This window comes from Stegodyphus dumicola, chromosome X2 (assembly GCF_044657685.1).
Source record: "Stegodyphus dumicola isolate Sdum_Otavi_A_Nest chromosome X2, ASM4465768v1".
Classification (NCBI taxonomy): domain Eukaryota; kingdom Metazoa; phylum Arthropoda; class Arachnida; order Araneae; family Eresidae; genus Stegodyphus; species Stegodyphus dumicola.
Window position 1 is genome coordinate 73,582,359 of NC_140781.1, and position 9,249 is coordinate 73,591,607.

At 34.7% G+C, this 9,249-nt stretch overlaps 1 non-coding gene across 1 annotated transcript; it reads right to left on the minus strand.

The window, feature by feature from the left end:
• Window positions 1–7,491: 7,491 nt before the first annotated feature.
• TRNAK-CUU (transfer RNA lysine (anticodon CUU)) lies at window positions 7,492–7,564 on the minus strand. Its single transcript has one exon. It is a non-coding gene; the product is annotated as a tRNA-Lys (tRNA).
• Window positions 7,565–9,249: the final 1,685 nt, after the last annotated feature.

Below are 9,249 nucleotides of genomic sequence, written 5' to 3' on the forward strand. Positions count from 1 at the left end.
ATAAATCTAAAACTCCAAACTATGATTTAAATTTAACAACACAAATTACTCAAATTAATAACGGGAAAAAATTACAGTAAATAAAACAAAAATGTCTAGATCGAATATCAAATCGAAACAAGTTCGTGCATTATTTAAAGATATTTTAAAACAACTTTTGGTATTTTAACATCATTAGAATTAGGAGCAGTAAACGGTATAGGCTCTTATGGCATAATAGTATTAAATAATGCTTGGAATAATAGCATTAAATAATGTTTGGAATAAATGCTTGGAATAATAGCATTAAAAGATTTAAAACTTGTTCAATAGTACAATAGTTCACAAACTTTTAGGAAAAGGATCTAAGACGAAAAAAAGGCGGAGAGGGAGCATATCATAACGTATAATTATTAAATATTAAAAGTTAAAAAGTTTATTCCTGATAATATTTTGAAAATGTTTAGTTTATTCCTGATAATATTTTGAAAATGTTAAATAGTTTGTTCCTGATAATATTATGGGCCCACCAGCGGCCGAGCTGTAAAGTCGCTGAACACTGGCAGTTCGGTCTGAGGCTCAAATCCCGCGAACGGGCCGGCCGCATGGGCGCCCCCGCGGCCCTCCCCATGTGCAACGTGCATACGAGCCAGTTTTCCTTAGAAAGTCCTCCACGAAGGCATCCCTCCCATTAGGCAGATAGCCCTAGTGTGCTTTGCCATAATTAAATACACCACACCACCTGATAATATTTTGAAATATCCTAAATTATCTAATAAAAAGATTTATATTGCATATAATGATGCTTTCTTTACAACATCCTGTTTCTCTAAAATGTTGTTTTTATTGTATGAAATACATTTCTGAAAGAAATATAGTAGAACCAAAGAAAGTACTTGCTTCTTTTGCGGATTTTCCTAGCAAGCATAATCAAAATTAAGTTACGAAACCATAGTAAATGAATACAAATTTTTTCAAAGATGTTGAATATGCACAAGATTCAAACTGTATTTCTAGCTCAGAAAGCAAAGCTGACGCTTCTAAAGACAGAAAAGAATCTGAAGAAATATGAATAAAATAGTTGGAAAAAATTTATAATTTGTGATAGTTCAGAAGATGAATTTTATTGCGATTTTAATATAAACATGTTTTTAAATCAGAGATATAACAGTAGAATAGTTTTCTTTAATAAAACTAAAAGAAAAAATAATATAATTTTTACTCAAGAAGCAGATGATATATTTTTTAAATTTATATACTTGACACTTTACGAAAGAATATATATATATATATTTAATTTTTTGTAAAAGAGTTTATGATTATTATAATATTTTTAACGAAATAAGTATAATCCTTAAAAATAAAACGAAAACTAAATATGAAAATATGTAGAATAATTTCCTTATACTTTCAAAAATTAATTCATAATAAATGGAGGTCCCACCGAACGTGGAATGTTATATTGAGGAGATACCTCAAGTGGACCTTAGCCATCTGAATGACCATGAAAGGAAAGCAATACAGCAAGTGGTGAGTAATTTTTCTCATTTGTTTTCAGAAAAACCAGGAAACTGCCAAATAGTGACGCACAAGATTCAATTAAATGCCGAAAAACCGTGTAGGACTAAACCATACCGTTATGACAAACAAAAAGACTTAATCATCGAAGAACATATTCAGGAGATGTTAAAGAATAAAATAATAACGCCCATAAATAGTGAGTACGCGAGTCCAGTCGTACTATGTAGGAAAAAGAACGAGTTTCCCCTTCGGATAAAAGGGCTTGGAGGTTTGCTATTGATTACAGAAAACTAAATAGTATTACCAAATTTCCAGTTTACCCTTTGCCGGTTATAGACGAGATCATTAGACAGATCAAATCGACAAGATATATGTCTACTTTGGACTTTACGTCTGGCTACTATCAAATAGCTATGAGACCCGAAGATATACATAAAACCGCGTTTATAACAAAATCGGGCACTTATGCATTTTTACGCATGCCTTTTGGGTTGTGTGGGGCCCCATCAACATTCCAGAGAGCTATGGACATTGTTCTAAAGCCTGTCCTAGGAAAATCAACTTTAATTTATCTAGATGATATAATTATAACGAGTAGTACGTTGGAACAACATATGAATGATCTAGAACAAGTTTTTAAATTATTAAAAGAGGCCGGTCTTACAATTAACGCCTCATAATGCAAGTTCGCAACTAAAGAACTTAAATATCTCGGTTATAAAATTTCGCAAAAGGGTATAGAAACGCAAGATTCAAAAATAAAAGCTATTAAGAATTTCCCACCGCCCAACACCGCCAAGAAACTTTCTTCCTTCCTTGGGTTATGTTCTTACTATCGATCTTTCATAAAAGATTTCGCTAATATTGTTGAACCACTCTTAGTAATCAAAAGAAAAAGGGCTAAATTTACGTGGACAGCGGAAGCTAACACAGCTTTTGAAAGATTAAAAGAAGCGCTTATTAATGCCCCTGTTTTAAAATTCCCGGAGGGGGACGAAAACCTGGAAATTGCAGCAGATGCGTCAGACTATGCGGTGGGTGCGGTTCTTATGCAAAATAACCATCCTCTGGCATTTTTTAGTAAAACGTTGAATCAGACTCAAAGAAATTATACAGCTACAGAAAGAGAAACATTAGCCGTATTAATGGCTGTACACAAATTTCGAGTTTATTTCGGCAAATCGCCAGTAACAGTCTTTTCGGATCATGCGGCTGTTGGTAGACTTTACTCGGGGAAAAACCTAACGCCCAGGTTAATAAGATGGGCTTTAAAACTCTAAGAATATACCACAATAAAATATAAACCGGGTAAGGAAAACAATGTAGCTGACGCACTTTCTCGTATAAAACTGGACGATGAAGGAAATGAACTTAAATGCGCTGTGTTGACTTCAAAAATTTTAGATTCTAGAGATACGGTTATTACTGAACTGAAAGCTGATCCTGAATTTGGAAATATCTATGCTTATTTGAAAGACCCCGAAAGCTTCGAGCACACAGATATCGATGCGATAAGAAATAGAGCAAAAAATTATGAAATAATAGATAATTTATTATTTTATACGAAAACAACAAACGAAAATCTTGAGTATAAACCAGTCATCCCAGCCTCGCTTCGATTAAGCATTTTGAGGAGTTGCACGAAGCAAAAACAGCCGGCCACCTAGGGGTCAGAAAGACTATAAAAAGGGTACGCGAGGCGGTATATTTCCCGCAATTATACAAAATAGTAACGGCGTATGTCAGGTCCTGCAATCAATGTCAGTTAATAAATGATATTAATTACAGCCCGGCCGGGTACTTAAATAGCATTCGCGCTACATTTCCGAATGAAATTTTAGGCATAGATCTCCTTGGTCCCTTCCCCCAGAGTGAGTTAAATAAAAATCGTTTTCTTTTAGTAATAGTAGATCATTTTTCAAAATGGACAGAAATTGTTCCACTTAAACGCGCGTCAGCCAAAACAGTCGCAGATGCATTCTTACACAGATACATTTTAAAATACGGTGCACCGATAAAAGTCATTAGCGATAACGGAAAACAATTCATTAGTCAAATATTTGAAAACATATGCAATGGACTTGGCATACGCTATATCAAAATGGTTCCGTATAGACCACAGGCTAACATAGCAGAAAGAGTTAATAAAAACATAGTAAAAATAATTCGCAGTTACGTGAGCACACATCACAAGCGCTGGGATGGCTACATAAATGAATTAGCTTATGCTTTAAGAACGGCACATCATGATACTACGGGAAAAACTCCAGCAGAATTATTCTTAGGCCGAAAATTAATTACGCCTTTAGATAAATTATTCTTTGTGCAACAAAGAGAGCAGGAGTTTAAACAAAAAGATGTGAAAAAGTTGATTGATCAGGCGCTTAAAAGCTCGGATACGGCAAGAAATAGGCAGAAACTATATTACGATAGAAAACGCCGTGAAGCAGATTTTAAAGTTGGGGATAAAGTATTGAAGCGGAAATTTTCTTTATCAAGTGCCCCAGACAATTTTACGGCAAAGCTAGCTCCAAAGTTTGAAGGCCCCTATGTAATTCAGGAAATCAAAGGAGTAGTCTTATATCTTAAGAACGAGAGAGGGGAAATCTGTAAAGCAAGTCCCGACCAGGTGAAAAAATACTATAATCCAAATGATTTTGAAATCCTTAAAAGTTTCTTGCAGGACTCAAGTCTAAACGAAGTAGAAGGTCCAGAGACTACAACAACTATTCCACCACCCAAGAAACAGAGAACTGAAGAGAGACCTAGCACTTCTACAACCCGGACGTCGGTATCAAAAAGAAAAAATAATTTTCAAAGTCCAGCGTTTAAGAAAAACAAAAATACAGATGCACCGGGTAAAGAAACCGTGGTAAAGAGAAAAACACCACCTACAAAGGATAGCAGGAGAAATTATACATCAAGGAGAACGCGCACACGGCCACAGAGTCAGGTGCCAGCAAGGCCGCCGTTCCGGAAACTGAAACGGCAACAGGAGGCACAAAAATACGAGGAACAGAAGAAATTCAAGAAGGACTCCAGACCGGAGGACGTCAAGACCAGCCGTCCCAGGGAGAAACGGAAAGGCCAACAACCAGACGATTACTCCGCCAAGAGGCCAGCATGTAGAGGACGCAAAAGAAAAAGTCAGGTGGACGACACTCGGAGGGCAGTAAGGAGAAGATTAACATCCATGAAACCTCTAACTTGGGACCAATTCTGCCAAACGCGAATGACGGAGTTTCAAGCATCGAAAACTCAAAGATAAGTTAAAACCTTCTATAAATTTTTTTTCTCTTTTGTTCCGAAATGTTATGCATAAGTACGAAGTTCTATGTTTTGACGAAAGTCAATATGTCTCGGTTGAGACTTAGTTTTGTTTTACTTTATTTAGCTAAGGCAAAAGTATTATTTTCTTTAAGTGTAAAAACTAAAAACAAGCATTTTCTGTTGGTCGAAAGACTAATTCTGTTATGTTAAAGCCAAAATTTGGCCGAAGATAAAAATAACTTCGTATTCTTGTACTAATAAGAATTTTAGTTTCAGTGCCGCCAGCTTGGCGAAGAATGAGTAAAGTAAAAATTTATTTTCTCTTATTCATTTTATGGTAAATTGTAAAAATCATATGTATTAAAATTTTGTAAATGTACATAAATACTTGAATGTTATGTAAAAGTAGAATTTAGTCTAGAAGCATAAAATTGTAGATGCTAAAAGTGAATGCTTAAAAGCAATGAAGTCAAAATTTAAGTATTAAATTGTAGATAAAGTCATGCTTTAGAGCGAAAGCCTGCATGTTTAAAGATGAATGAGGGGGAAGTTAGAATGAATGTGTTTTGTAGGGTTCTCCACCTACATTTGAATTTTTAAGAATATTAAAGTAGCTCATTGAGTTGTAGAATGTCGAGTAAGGTGTGTCTATTTGGTCGTTGAATTCTAACAAATCATGGTGGTTAGGGGAAGTGTTGTAAGACTAAAACACGAATATTCCCGTTTGACACCACACACGGTGGAGAGCCAGGGTAAAGTTAAATTAATGCTTGAAAAATTGAATGAATGTGAAGTAAGCAATAACTAAGAAAAACGAATCGTTTAAAAACAAAAATTTATTGTGTCAAGAAAGTGTAAATTATAATGTATGTAGAAAGATACTGATACTTATTCCTTCCAGATGCTGGAAGGAAAGACCAAGATTGATTGATGAAGATTGATTGAATAAATATTTGATAAAATCAAATATTTATTAATAAAAAAAAAAGACAAATGTACCAAATCCAGAGGATGAAGTCATATGAAACCAGGTAAAAGCACACATTAAAATACAATACACAATCTGCAGAACAGATTACATTAAGTAATAAAAGCCAGTCTCTTTTAAATAATAAAATAAATTACAATTGACCTCTCTTCCGATTAAACGTTCGAGATGTAAGTCACAGCTATTAAAATATTTCTGACGAAGACTATTAAAACACGGACATTCCATTAAAATATGACGGACTGATAGACAAACATTACAATTTGAACAAACAGGCTCATTCTCAGCTTTTATAAGGTAGTTATGCGTCACTCTACTGTGACCAATTCTGAGGCGAGTGGAAAGAACTTCCTCCTTGCGATTTCTAGTAGAGTCTTGCGAAGTGGAAGAGCTAGAAGTGTGAATACGAGCAAGGTTCCATCAGAAAGTTCTCCACGAAGGCGTCCTTTCCCTTAGGCGGATAGCTTTCGTGTGCTTTGTCATACCTAAAATGACCTAAAATAGACTGCATGTGAAAACATGTACAACGGCTAGGGTAACGAGCTCTTATCTTAAATTTGCGCTGAAATGTCAGTAAGCCGGTTATTGTCACGGAAGTGAAGAAGAATTTCTTTTAACATTGTAGAGTCTTTTTAGAAAACGAAGACTTGTTAAAGAGTAAATAATCATTCGAAAGGAGAATGTACTAAATAAGGTGCCCGCTTTTTAAAAAAAGAATTTCGTTTCGGAAAGAAGAAAATGCAAAGATACTTCTTACATAATAATGAATTTTAATTTCTCTGTTGTAACTCATTGAAGCACTCGCTTATGGAAGGGTGGTGGATCATTGCAAGCGTCTGAAATCTGACCTGGATCACGAGAACCGCCTCATAATTTAGCAGAACTCTCGCAAAAAAGTTAAAAAATATTCCCATGTTTCTGAGATATCGCCAAAGAAATCGGAATAACTTGGGGGTGTATAAGCTCGGTCACCCTAATCCGAGACAGCAGACTTCAAAATGTTCTTTTTGTAGAAGCAAGGGCAAAATAAATAAAACTAACGGAAGTCTTAATAAATGTAGTAAGGAACGTTGATTAAAAATTAACTATGAAAGATTGCTTAAAAGTAGTTTAAAAGAATAATAACGAATTACGAACATTATAGTTTCAGTTATATTATGAATATTAGATAGAAAATCTCTTTGTTTGCTTGCTTTGTGTTACATGCTATTTAGATTCTAGAGGCATTTTCCAGAGTTCTTTCTCTCGCTATTCCCTCTTCTTCTTCTTCTTCTTTTTTTTTTTTGTCTTTTCTCTTTCTCTCTCTCTCTTTTTTTAAAAAAGATTTGATGATAATTATTGCAGGGAGTAGCTAATTATTACATTTAACATTAAAACTGTTACACTTAGACAGAAAATGTTTGCTTATCTATTTAAATGTACTTCAGAGCTGTTTGATGAACATTTCTCAATATTCAGTGCGTTTGAATAAAAGGCATTCAGTTAGATAATTAAATAATAATATTCAATATACATAATTAAATGAATAAAATTAAATATAATGTAATCAAAATGTTAACTACAAATAAAGATCCACATAATCAGCATAGACTACTTAAAAGGAGAAAGCTATGTGATATAAATAAGAATGGAAAAAGTACTATGTCTATCCACCCTTCGTAAATAAACTGGTTTCTTGTGAAACTGCAGCAGTGAGTTTATCATTGTCGAGCGTGACAGGAAAAAGTAACTGTCGTCCAACGTGGGGCTCGAACCCACGACCCCGAGATTAAGAGTCTCGTGCTCTACCTACTGAGCTAGCCGGGCTTACCGATCGATTGATATTACAACAAATAATTAAAATTTTTTGAATTGATAATTTTGGAAGAAATGCAAGAAAAGTTGCTAAATGCGAGGCTTCCGCTTAAGTTCATAGTTCTAAAATATGTTTGCCTGATGAACTTAATTAAAAGAAATTAATCATTCAAAAGTAAACCAAAAAATGCATTAATTTTATTGGCGAAGCTGGTAGCAGTAAGTTTATTGTTGCCGAGAGTAACAACAAAAATTAACTGTCGTCCAACGTGGGGCCCGAACCCACGACCTCAAGATTAAAACCTCGTGCTATACCGACTGTTAAGCCGGGCTTAACAGTCAAGAGATATTATAACAACTGATTATTTTCTACGAGTATATCCTAGACCTGCGATACTTCCATTATGAAGAAGGATAGATAATTTTATGAAATTAAGTACAGCATTACAGGTAGAAAGATTTATGAAGTATGACATTTAATGCCTGAACCCCAACAAAATTTTTTTCATGCTTTTTTAAGTACAAAAGTTTCCTATTTTCACTTGCAAAATTCGCTGAGTTATTAGAAATTAATAATGTCGCGGAACCAGTCAGACAGTTAATCGTGAATGTTACCTCAATACAGAATCTCGAATCATCAAATTAAGCAATTTTTTATGTAGTTGTCTCTTGTCAAAATCTGATGAACAAAAGTCTCTGAAATTATTTAACAATGAGCACTGAAAGTTATTAAATTAATTTTGGAGTAAATCTGCAAATTTCGCTTTTGAAGATATGGAAGTTTTTACACGTTTCATAAAATTCTCTACTATATTTTGAAAAACACAGAAACTGGAAGAAAATGTCGAAGATTAATATGTAAAAAAAACCTCCGTCCTTCCCGAATGCGGTGTATAGTTTTTTTATGAAATTATATATTTGAAATAATAAACCATAAATATATCAAGTACCAAATTATACGGATTAACGATTATACTTTCTCTTTTTCTCTCTTCTCCTCAATAAAATCTAAGGAAAATTCCTACAAGTATCTTAATTCTAAACGAAGTGTTGCAGAAATTTTTGCGCTCCAGAGCGATAAATGGGGTTGAAAGTTTTGCTTTTGCATACATTTTAAAGTGCAGAGTTTACAGATGTTTAACAAATACTAGAAATCAGCGCCTCAATGAGAAAATGACCCATAATTACTTTAATATACGAAACAAGTAAGAAATCTTGTTCGATTATTTTATAAAAAATAAGCAACAATCGCTAAAAAAAAGGTACGTAGGCAAAAACAGGAATTAAACATACCATTTACAGAGGCAGAGGTTGCATCGTTCAATGCAAATTGGCAAACAAAATTAGCAAAAAACGCAATCCCGCAGTCACACCATAAAGGCTTAAAAAGAGGCGCGCTGGACGAGTGCGTCAGTTAGCAAGTAATTCCGTGTGATCCGAAACAGCCAAAGCGGGAAGCACGAGATGAACTACCATCTCCACGAAATGCGTTGGAGGGCTTTCCGGATGTTGCAAGCTGGTGCAAGACAATCCACTGTTTCGAGAGTGCTGAATGGGCATCGTAGTGTCATCAATAGGCAGTGGAATCGTTACCAAAGGGATCAAAACTCCTGTAGAAGATGTGTGTCTAGACGCTGGAGCACAACAACAGACGGTCACTTCCTGTTGCTGTGTGCAAGATGCCGTAGATCACTAAC